The sequence below is a fragment of the Desmodus rotundus genome, chromosome 8 (genome assembly GCF_022682495.2).
Source record: "Desmodus rotundus isolate HL8 chromosome 8, HLdesRot8A.1, whole genome shotgun sequence".
Lineage (NCBI taxonomy): Eukaryota > Metazoa > Chordata > Mammalia > Chiroptera > Phyllostomidae > Desmodus > Desmodus rotundus.
Window position 1 is genome coordinate 25,263,471 of NC_071394.1, and position 10,511 is coordinate 25,273,981.

Sequence of the window (10,511 nt, forward strand, 5' to 3'; positions counted from 1 at the left end):
CTGATGTCAGCCATGGTGTCAGTTACTTGGTTGCTGTTTTTCTGGGCCTGGAGCTGAAACACAACTGAGGCCTAGATGTTATCCCAGGGTGTTAATAGTTAATAGTTAAGGGAGTGGTCATGAAGGGCCTGCACAGGAGTTGCATGAGGCCACCCTTTGGCCCCTTGCTCCTCCTCTAAGGGGGTCTACTGCATAACCAGTGATCTGAGAGGTCAGGGGGGCTAAACCTCATAACCAGCAATACCTAGGGCAGGAAAGGTTACTCTGGGGATGAGGTCCTTGTTTTCCCCATTTTGTCCATTGTTAGGCACCAGGGCTTTCCACCCTGGAGACCTTCTGTACCTGGCCTTTCATCCTTGCTCTGCTCTTGTCTTGCCTACCACATAGTTATGGCAGCAGCAACCCAACCACAGGTAGATCTGGCAAGTCCAGGAAGGGATGCTTGAATGAACACCCTGATTCAGTCCAGAGTCACTGCAGCAGAGCAGCTAAGAGCATGAGTACTAGAGTCAGGTGGTATTACTCATCAGCTGTGTATTGGAGGCGAGTAGCTTCCTTAACCTCTCTGGGCCCCAACTCTTATCACCTGTAAAATGGAGATACTACTGGTATTACCCACTTCACACTGTTTTAGGTGGGTAAAAAGAGTTCATACATGTATAGGACATTGAACGGTGCCTGGCATTGGTAAGCACACTCTTAAAAAATGTATGTAGTATTCTGGATTCCTTGACCACTAAACACACAGTAATGGAAGAGAAATGGAACTATCAAGGAGAGACAGATGGAGAGAGTGACTCCAGATCCGCGAAACAACATGCTTGGCTGTGCAGGGGAATGAAGATAGCTTGGTGCCCTGCCTTGGCATTGGTACTTAGCTGGCATGATTGGCTCACTATCACACAGAGACACCTGCAGCCAGCAGGGTGGGGACAGGGAGCTGAGGCGAGGAAGGGTAAAGAGCCCTCACTGGGGCTCTTCTGGGGGCAGTGTCCTGGGGAGGAGCACGCATTCCATTCAAAACAGCTGAAGAGAAGACCAGTTCATATATGCTCATGATTTAAGCAACATCATCATCATCATCATTATTGTTATTATTATTTTGCATCAGCCATTAGCTTGGAGGTTATATTAAAATAAATTCAAAAACCCTTCCATGCCTCTCCACACCTCTGCAACTTCCAAACTGGGTCAGTATCAGACAGTGGTTGGCCAAGGGTGCTGCCTTTTTATGCTTCTGCCAAATGAACTCAAAGAGAGTCTGGAGGCTTCAGCTAGAAATAAATGATATTTATTCACGGGTCTTAACCTTTGCAAACTGGGAACACAGCTAGGCAGAAAAGCTAGACATGTTCCAAAGAAATAAGAAAAGTTAAGAGTTCTTATACTAAAAAGTACATTCTTGAGAATTTTCAGTTCTATAGTCCTGGCCTAGGATTGGTCCAGGACGATTATCAGTCAGGTGTCATGAGGTCTGGATAATGGATACCAAGTGGGTGTTATACGGTCTGGGTGAGTGAGTCCCTGGGGGTGTGGGGTTGGTAATCAGAGGGATATTGTCTAGTTAGAGTAAGAGTGGAGTGTTTCCTCATGCCTCGATCTTTATAATATTAATAATTTTAAGATTTTTCTTATTTATTTTTAGAGAGAGAGGAAGGGAGGGAGAGAGGGAGAGAAACATTGATCAGTTGCCTCTCACACGCCCCCTACTGAGGACCTGGCCTGCAACCCAGGCATGTGCCCTGTGCTGGGAATCGAACTGGTGACTTTTTGGTTTGCAGGTTCAATACACTGAGCCACGCCAGCCAGGACATAATATTAATACTTTTAGCAACTTGGTTAAAGTGACTCCATTTTATATATTCCCTAGCTTCACTCTCCCTCACTTCTAAACATTTCTGCTGTTCGTGTCCCCAGGAACGCCTTCACCCCCACCCTGTCGTGCTGGGGTTTCCAGGAGGTGGACTGTCAATTCTCAGATTTCAAACCCCTTTTGGTTTGGCATGTGGCAACGGCTCCCTTCCTGGTGCAACTGGCATTTCCTGGCACCCACTCTTGTTAAATTCATCGGCTTGAAGAAACAGCGGTGTGGCGTGATGCTTAGAAGCACAGAATCGGATGAGAGTTCTAACCGGAACTTACTGGCTGTGTGACTTCAGGTAAATGACTCCCTCTCTCAGGGCCTCAGTTTCCCCATCATTGACATGGGAATCACCTGCCCTTTCCAGCGCTGTTGTGAGGATTACCAGAGATAAAGGAGCCCTGCTTAGCACATACCTGGCAGAGCTAGGGCAGGATAGATGGGAGCTATTATTAGCAGGCATCTGATAGCTCAGACAGGCCCTGCAGCTGCTCCTTTGAATCCCCACCCCTACTCCCTCCTTCCTCCCAGTCACCAGGTTTGAGGAGTAGGATAATTACTAATGTGTTAAAATCTGGGTGGGGCACAGGTATATTTAAAATTGCAAACCAGTTTGTGACAAACTGTTTCAGCTGCCCAGATGGTAGGGCACCATTCGCCCTAGGCTGACTGTGGCTGTTTTGTGAAGTAATTTAAGTTGTGGGCAGGAGTGGGGGACTGTGGCAGGGGCCCAGATGCTGGACTCTGTTGTTGGCTGCTGTGGGAAAGAACTCTAATGGAAGCCACCCACAGGAAGGGGGAAGTCAGTCTCTCTCTGTTCTCCACGTTCCAGCTGGATTACATGCGAGGGCTGGGGACAACTGAGCCAGAAGCAGGAGGCACTAGGATTTGTTGTTGGCACCAAGGAAACCACGCTCTCAACTGCCCTTTATACTCACTCTTGCAAAACAAAGCAAGACAAAACAAAACAAAAAACACAACGACAAATCCAGGTGTCTTTGGCCAGTACTAAACAGAATGCTGACCCCCTGAAAAAGTTCACAGGAATAGTTACTGGAAGGAGTGAATTATTTGGTGACTTTTTTACAGGACTAGAATGAGGTCTATTTGTCTTTCAGTCAGGAAAAAAACCCCAAGGAAACCCAAAGAGATCTTGGGTCTTCTCACGCAATGGAAAACAATCTTTATCTCTTTGAGATCCTCCTTCTCCTCCCTTCCTGTGTAGCTATGTTAATATCAAATGAAGGCCACAAAAGGGTCAGATGGGCCCATGTTTATTTCTCAGCTAAATCCAGGCTTTCCTTACTGAAAGCAAGCTTTTAGAACGGCTTAGTAATCAGAACATTCTCCCTGGAGTTCCCTGGGGCTGCTGCCTTTGGGGTCCTTGGGAGCCTCCAAAGGTCCTCCTTTGGCGACCAGGAGGCATTGAGTTCCAGCCTCCCAGTTTCACGAAAGTTGGTGTCATGTGGCCAAGCGGACCGCATCGTGCTTCCTGTGTTGCATTTGGAATCCGAACTGGAGCTTTCTGCTGATTGAGAGGGGGAACCAAGAAAAAGCAAAATTCCTTGTGGCATTTCTAAGTGGGGGCTGTAATTAAACACATATCTGCTTTAAAAGCAAAACTTGTGGGGGACTTATTTTGGGTCCTGATTAACCTTCCCTGAAAATCCCCTAAGAAAATCCTTGGTATTGGTTTTTCTCTCTGTTCCTTTCCCCTCTTCTTTCCTGATTCCTTCTCCTTTGCTCCCCTCCATGGACATTTTTGGAGGGAGGCAAATCGGCTCCATTAGCCAATCACAGAGCGCAAGTATGGAAATAAAGATGGTTGGATGTGTGAACTGCTTAAATCTTACTATGTCCTCTGACAGCCGTGTCTCTGTACAGAACTGTCCCAGAGCAGCCGGAGTCCTGAGCCACTGGCTTGTGGGCTCTTTATACCTTTAATCCTCAAGCCCACCAGCTCCCTGCAGGTCTCTCGGGGCGATCTAAGCAGCAGCCCACTTGACCCAGCCCTCTTTGCTCTGTCCCTCCCACAGTGGTCCAGCAGCACCTGGAGTGTCCCAGAGCGCAGACATCAAGACCGGAGCCCTTAAACACCATGGGTAAGCGTAAATTACGAGGTCCCTGCGCCTGCAGCTCCCCAGTGACCAGGTAACATATATCTGAGCCAAATAGGACTAGAAAGGAATCGAAAGGGAGCCCAGAGTCCCCCCTTCTACCAACCCCAAGGCACCCTCTTTTTGAGGCGGGTTGAGTAGAAACTTCTCCCCATGCAGGGGCTGGGCTGCACCCTACCAGCTCCTCCCTGGAGAGGAGACTAAGAGTCCAAGTACACAGAGAAACCAAACCTGGAATTCCCCTGGGACTTCTCTTGGGTCACTCCATCTTGCCTCAGCTTTGGAATTGGAGGGAAGGCACCAGGACCATGGGAAATCCCTTTCTCTCCCCATACTTGCCCCTAAGAAGGAAAAGGATTTCCTTCCCTTATCTACAGGAGCCTTAGACATAAGTGATTTTAGTTTATTTGCTTTCTGTGTTGTTCTGTGTGTGCATGGAAGCCACTAGAAAACAAAACCAGAAGGGTTGTTGTTATTGCTGTGGAGATTTTTTTTTTTTTTTTTACAGTTAAACAAAGGCATAGAACTTCTCTAAACTTGGCTCAGAGGACCAAACTTGAACTTCAGTCCTTGAGGATTCCTGGAAGACTGTTTAGGGGAACAGGGAATCTCCATGTATCTCACAGGGTATTTGATCTCTGCTGCCTGGCCCCTCCGCACAGGCCAAACAGAGGACATGTCCTAACCCAAGAAGCCGAAAGTCCTGTGAGGTTCAAGCAGGAAACTGGGTAAAGGAGGCTGAGAAGACAGAGAAGGGGTACAATGGCCACAGAGAGGCCTGGATGAATCACGCCGACAATAGCTCGCAGTTTTGCCTGTAGGCATGGTGCCTGTACAGTAAGGTGACTATCCCACGTGCGAATATGAAGGAGGCCTCACATTGATGCCTGTTTTACAATTCATGGATCAGAGACAGCCAGGAGAGTGGCCCAGTGCTCAGCAAATGGGGTCACATAGCCAGGATCAAATCCTGACTCCATGGCCATGCCTCGGTTTCCTCTTCTGTAATCAGAGAAGGTAATAGTACCTAGAGTTGCTGAGTAAAGTGAGTGAGACAAAGCAGTTCGGGACAGCACCACGCAAATGCACACAGTAAACTACGTTTTATCGTTATGACCTTGTTTATCCAGCTGGGAGGCCACCGAGCCAGGACTAGACCTAAGTCATCTGGCCACCAAGGCCTCTGATTGTGCAGGTAGATTCTAGGAAGCCAGAAGCAAGGAGCTGCTGGCAAGCCTGCTGCTCGGGCAGGTCTGGGTTTTCTCTCTGACACACAGGCTGAGCTGCAGCTCTGACACCCTCTGACACACCCGTCAGCAGGGAGTCGCAAACCCACAGACAAAGCCTGCAAGTTCCTGTCTGTCCCTACAGAGGCCAGTTTTTCATGCAAAACCCTCCTCTGACTCTGGGACGCCTTAGCTGTACCTTCCAGGGCTGGTGTCCTGCCAAGCATTGTGCTCGAGGCGGCCTCATTCTCCAGGCCTGGCCTCTCGGGCACCACTCTTTTCCACGAACAATTCAATGAGCTCTTTCTTCAGCCCAGCCATGCATCAGCGTGGCACGACATGGGCTTGGCTCACCACCTCCAAGCAGTGGGATTTCTGGAGTCTAAACACCAGTTGAGTTGGCTGCCCTTCCTGCCAACGGCTGCTGTTTCTCAGGTATTCTCCTGGCTGGTCCCCTCACCCCAGTAACCATTCCCAAGGGATTTCTGTGATTGTTGGTGAAGCAACCCCGCACCGTGAAACACACACCCCAGTGTCAGGCAGGGCCTCCCTAAGCTCAGGGAAATAGGCCCAGAGGTCAAGTCCGTGTCACTGCCTAGTGGAGGGGCTCAAGGGATATCAAGAAACTACCACCCCAAATCTCTTCTCCACTGATCAGCCTCTCAGGCTAAGAATATCTTCATGACAGGCATTCCTTTAGGTTCTATTTAGCCTAAATCTCTGTTTGAGAATGCCAGGACACACCTAGTTTACACCTGTTATTCTTTTTTTTTTTCATTGATTTTTAGAGAGAGAGGAAGGGAGAGAGAGAGAAACATCAATTTGTTGTTCCACTTCTTTATGCATTCATTGTTTGCTTCTTGTATGTGCCCAGACCAGAGATCGAACCTGCAACCTTGGCATTTCAGGATGATGCTCCAACCAACTGAGCTACCCAGCCAGGGCCCAAACCTGTTATTCTGGCATAAATGTTAACAGGGTCCCTTTCCTTCTCCAAGTGGCTTGGTCTGGGCCTAAACTATCTGATGCTAGTTTTAGTACATTCTCTCTCTGTTAAGATGCAACATGGCCCCTAAGTACTTGCATTTGCTAGTCCAAGGCTCAGAGAATTACTTAGGGGACTTGGAGAAATCACTCTACATGTGTTCATTTGGTGGCAGCGGGGGGAGGGGGGCAGTCAGGGAGGAGGGTGAAGGAGTGAAGGAGCGGAGAAACTTCAGATGAGATGGACTTAAGAAAAGACCTGCAGCTTCTGTCCTCACCTCCTTCCTTGCCAGCCCTGGTCTGGACAGGTGCCATCTCCTGTGTTTTCTTACCTTCCCTGGGTTTACCCTGGGATGGCAACTGTCTGTTGACCTGCCAGATTCTCCTCCAGACCACAAGTGTCCCAGCACAAGGACATGTGATTCAGCTTTCCATCCCCAGTGTCCAATCTCATGTTTGTCACGTAGGAAGCACCCATTAAAAATGGTCCCTGAGTAAATGAATCTGAGATTCAATCTCTTCGTCAAAGGGAAAACCTTAGCTTTTCAAGCTGGTTGTGAGGCTTAAAGATATTTATGTAAACGGTTTATTTAGCACATGCCCCCCCAACTATAGACTTTCATTAAATAATAACTCAGATGCTATGTTATTGTTAGTCATGCAGTCAACCTAAAAGCAATCTTACTGAAACCAAGCTGGGGACTGGAATTGCGCCTCCCAGAGCGTTGCCATCTTACCGTGACACGCTTGTCCTTCTCCAGGCTGGCTGGCTCTGAAGCGCAATTTCAATCGGGCCCTGCTACAGGGATTGGTGGGATGCAAGGGCAAACACACAGGTGGTTTGTTTCACAGCTCATTTAGGGCCATCAGTTCTTAGAAAATAAGGCAATTAAGTCAAATGGAAGTGCGGGGGGACCACCAGGTGTTTGGGAAGGGTCTACAATATTGTTGGTTGTAGAAAGTGGGGGTGAGGTAAAAGGAGGCAGAACAAATAGGAAAAATGGGAGGGGTGTTCCAAGGCACTGTCATCGGCTTTGCAGTCCTGCGCAGGACCAAGGCAACAGCTCTGTTCCCTATTTCACACTCAGAAAGCCCTATGCAGTGGGGCTCTATCACCCCCTTTTCAAGTGAGAATGCTTGAGAAGCAGCACGGAGCACTTGAGCACTGCCCTTCACCCCAGACCTGCCTGAGCCAGACCTTACACTCCATAGTCCCAGCTTGCTGCCCTCCTGGGGTAGGGAAAGCAAGAAAGATCTGGAATGAGGTGGCCAATTTCCACTTCCTGCGTCAAACTACAAGTGGCAGGACACCACTGGGCTCAGCCCCCCAGCACAGGGCCTAGTCCCCAGCAGGCTCCCAGCCAACATCGAAAGAAGCCAACGAGAACTGAGTTCAGGCAGGCTCTCGCTGGGCACACTCTCTCCCATGGCAGGGGGCAGAGAAATATCTGGAAGCATCATTGGCATCATTCTTAAATACCCTTTGTTTGCTTCTTCCACAAGGATCTTGAGTCAGGAACCACAGGAGAAATGTAATTATATATTTTGCTTGGGAACCATTATTTTTCATTTTATTTTTTTTAAATAGGAGAGATAAGAGGGCCCACTAGATGCCTATAAAAAGAACGTTGCCCTAAATTATGTATATATAATTTACAGTTCAGGCTTAATGGCTTTTTTCCATCCTAACACATTTTAAAAGTAGAATTCATACTTATAATATTTTGGAGCTGGAAAGGCTCTTGGTGATTCTCTGATCAAATACCCACTTTTCAGACGAGAAAGTTGAGGCACAGTTCATTTCCTGTGGCTTATCTAAGGCCAAGCTCAAAGGAGCCGGTTAAAAGGCCACTCCCTCAGCCACAAGTTTTCGCACTGTGGAGAGTGAGCCGTTAGTGGGTAGTAAAATCAATGTCATAAGTTACAACCAACTTTTATTTTTATTTTACCTTTTAAAAATATTTTAAATACATTTTTAGAGCAGTTTTAGGTTAACAGAAAAATTGCACAGAAGATACATTTGTTACAGTTGATGGACCAATGTTGATACATGATCATTAACTGAAATCCACAGTTTATATTAGTGTTCACTGTGTTGTACATTCTAAGGGTTTTAACAAATGCTTGCCATGTGACTACCATTATCATATTACACAGAATAGTCCCATTGACTTAAAAGTGCCCCATGCTCTACCTGTTTATCCCCCACGCCCTCTAGACCTCTGGTGCAATTTTTTTACATGTCGGATAGAACAGAATTTTAAAAATCACGAAGTACATACTTCATAGCATGGTATTATTTCATGAAACTTTTGTTTTATATCTATGTAAGTATATGTATGTTTAGGTTAAAATGTAAAATATATTTCTTACTAGGGATTGGAGGGGGAAAAAGTTTGAGAAACACTGCTCTAAACTGTCTCTTACTTAAAATTTTAGGGAGTAAATCCAGAAAATGGAATACACAGTTGGAACATTTTATATATGAAACCCAAACAAGAAAAAAACATAACCAAGAGACATTAAGAAAAGGAATAAGCACACACACATTTTCTGAAGAGCGAGTACAAAGAGGTCAGAAAGCTTTTCCCTAAATCGGTTTGATTTCGGTTTCCCCGCTGAACTGCAGAGCACTCCGGTCTGAAGACTTTAACCTTCTCAGGGGAGACGGTACAGAAAGTTGGGGGAGGCAGGAGGGTTTCATCCTCAAAAACTCATTCTGTCCAAAGTTTCTGAAAAAGTCCTCTGCATCGTAGTCAACAAAGAAAAATGTTTTCTCAGGAGGGGTTTTTGAGATGTGTTTGGCTCTAAAATGTCACATTTCTTACCTTTTTTTAAAAAATCAGGAATATCCCGGAAGTAACAGGAATGCTGTTGTGTTTAACTTCAATGTCATGCCAAGAGTCAGAAGATTTCTATAGGACTCTAATTTATGCTTGAGTTAGACTCCTATATTTAACAAAATCTCCCATCCATGTGGATCGATGCTTCATCTGTCCAGGAGAAGAAATATGGAATCTAGACATACCAGTGTCTCAGAGAAACCCTGATTTCAAACTCCATATCACACTGGCCCATCACATGGCCTGCAGGTAACACGAGGGAATCCCAGGCTCTAGCACTGCTCACTGTGTGAGCCTGAAAAGGGATTCTCTCTTAGTATTCTTCTTCAAGGGTGATATGTAAAAATTCCATATTAAACGAGGCTGAGACTATATTAGCTGCTGGGCTAAACCCTTTGCATGTGTCTAAGCCTATCAACAATCCATGACATAGAAATTATCATACTCATGTAACCGCTGAATAACTTTAAGCTCCGAAAGCTCACGGAGCCTGCCCAACATCACCCAGAAAGGCAGTAGTTACACTGGATTGGAACCCATGTCTGAAAGGGCACAGGCCTATTCTTCTGTGTGTCTCTGGGAACTAACATAGTGCTAGGTATACATAGTACATGCTCAGTAAATATTTCCTGAAGGAATAACTGATGCAAAGAGCAGGGCTTAGCAAAGATTTTGCGGTGGTCGTAAGGATAAAAAAGGTAATTCCACTGAGATGCCCAAGTACACTGAGCACTTACTTTGTACCAGGCACTGTGTTAAAGGCTTTACAAGTATTGTATGCATAATGTGCGTAAAGGAATTAACACGCGGCGTGGCATATACAGTAAAGATTATCAGTGTTAGTAACATTATCATATGCCACTACTATGGTAGCTATCATCATTATAGCAAAAGAGCTTGACATGATATGATGATCACTTCTAACCCACACACTCAGTGCTTTTCTGAGTCACATTGAACAGATCAAACTGAGGGTCCAGCCCTTTCAGCAGTGAACTAGCTCCAACGGAGTTTCTCTTTCCATCTCTTTGTCACTTTGGTGCAATTAAATCACGCTCTGTTGGTTGATCCTTAAATTACATAAGGTGCCCCCAACGTGCTTTTCGGTGTGAGGGAGGAAGGGGGTTGTGTTCTGTGCTTGCACCTAGTTTGCATAACGTGTTCTCTTTCAGGCGGAACTGAGAGAGAGGCCATGTGGTTTGGTGGCAGCAGTAGGACGAAAGTAAGGTGACTCAGCAGCGCTGTGCGTGGGACAGTGCAGGGCAGCTCGTGAGGCAGCCCTGGCTGGGAGGAAGGAGCGGAAGAAAGCTCCAGTGGTGGGGCCTGCTCAGGCCATGTCAGTGGCCTTGGGGAAACTGAACAAGGTCTGGGGAACTGGAACGTGTGGTGTCGTCCTAGTACTGAAAGTTCCCTGTAACCTGAGCTAACATTTTAAGGTGGGGAAGGACCAGGTATTGCCTGCACATGGGTCTAGGCAAGG

At 46.7% G+C, this 10,511-nt stretch overlaps 1 long non-coding RNA gene across 2 annotated transcripts; it reads left to right on the forward strand.

Moving 5' to 3' along the window:
- The first annotated feature begins 2,040 nt into the window (after window positions 1-2,040).
- Window positions 2,041-9,360, forward strand: LOC123477860 (uncharacterized). Of its 2 annotated transcripts, none has more exons than XR_006652879.3 (5): window positions 2,041-2,159; window positions 3,898-3,963; window positions 4,487-4,706; window positions 8,628-8,748; window positions 9,035-9,360. It is a non-coding gene; the product is annotated as an uncharacterized lncRNA (long non-coding RNA). The 2 variants fall into 2 exon arrangements; XR_006652880.3 differs by having other exon boundaries at window positions 4,605-4,706.
- Window positions 9,361-10,511: the final 1,151 nt, after the last annotated feature.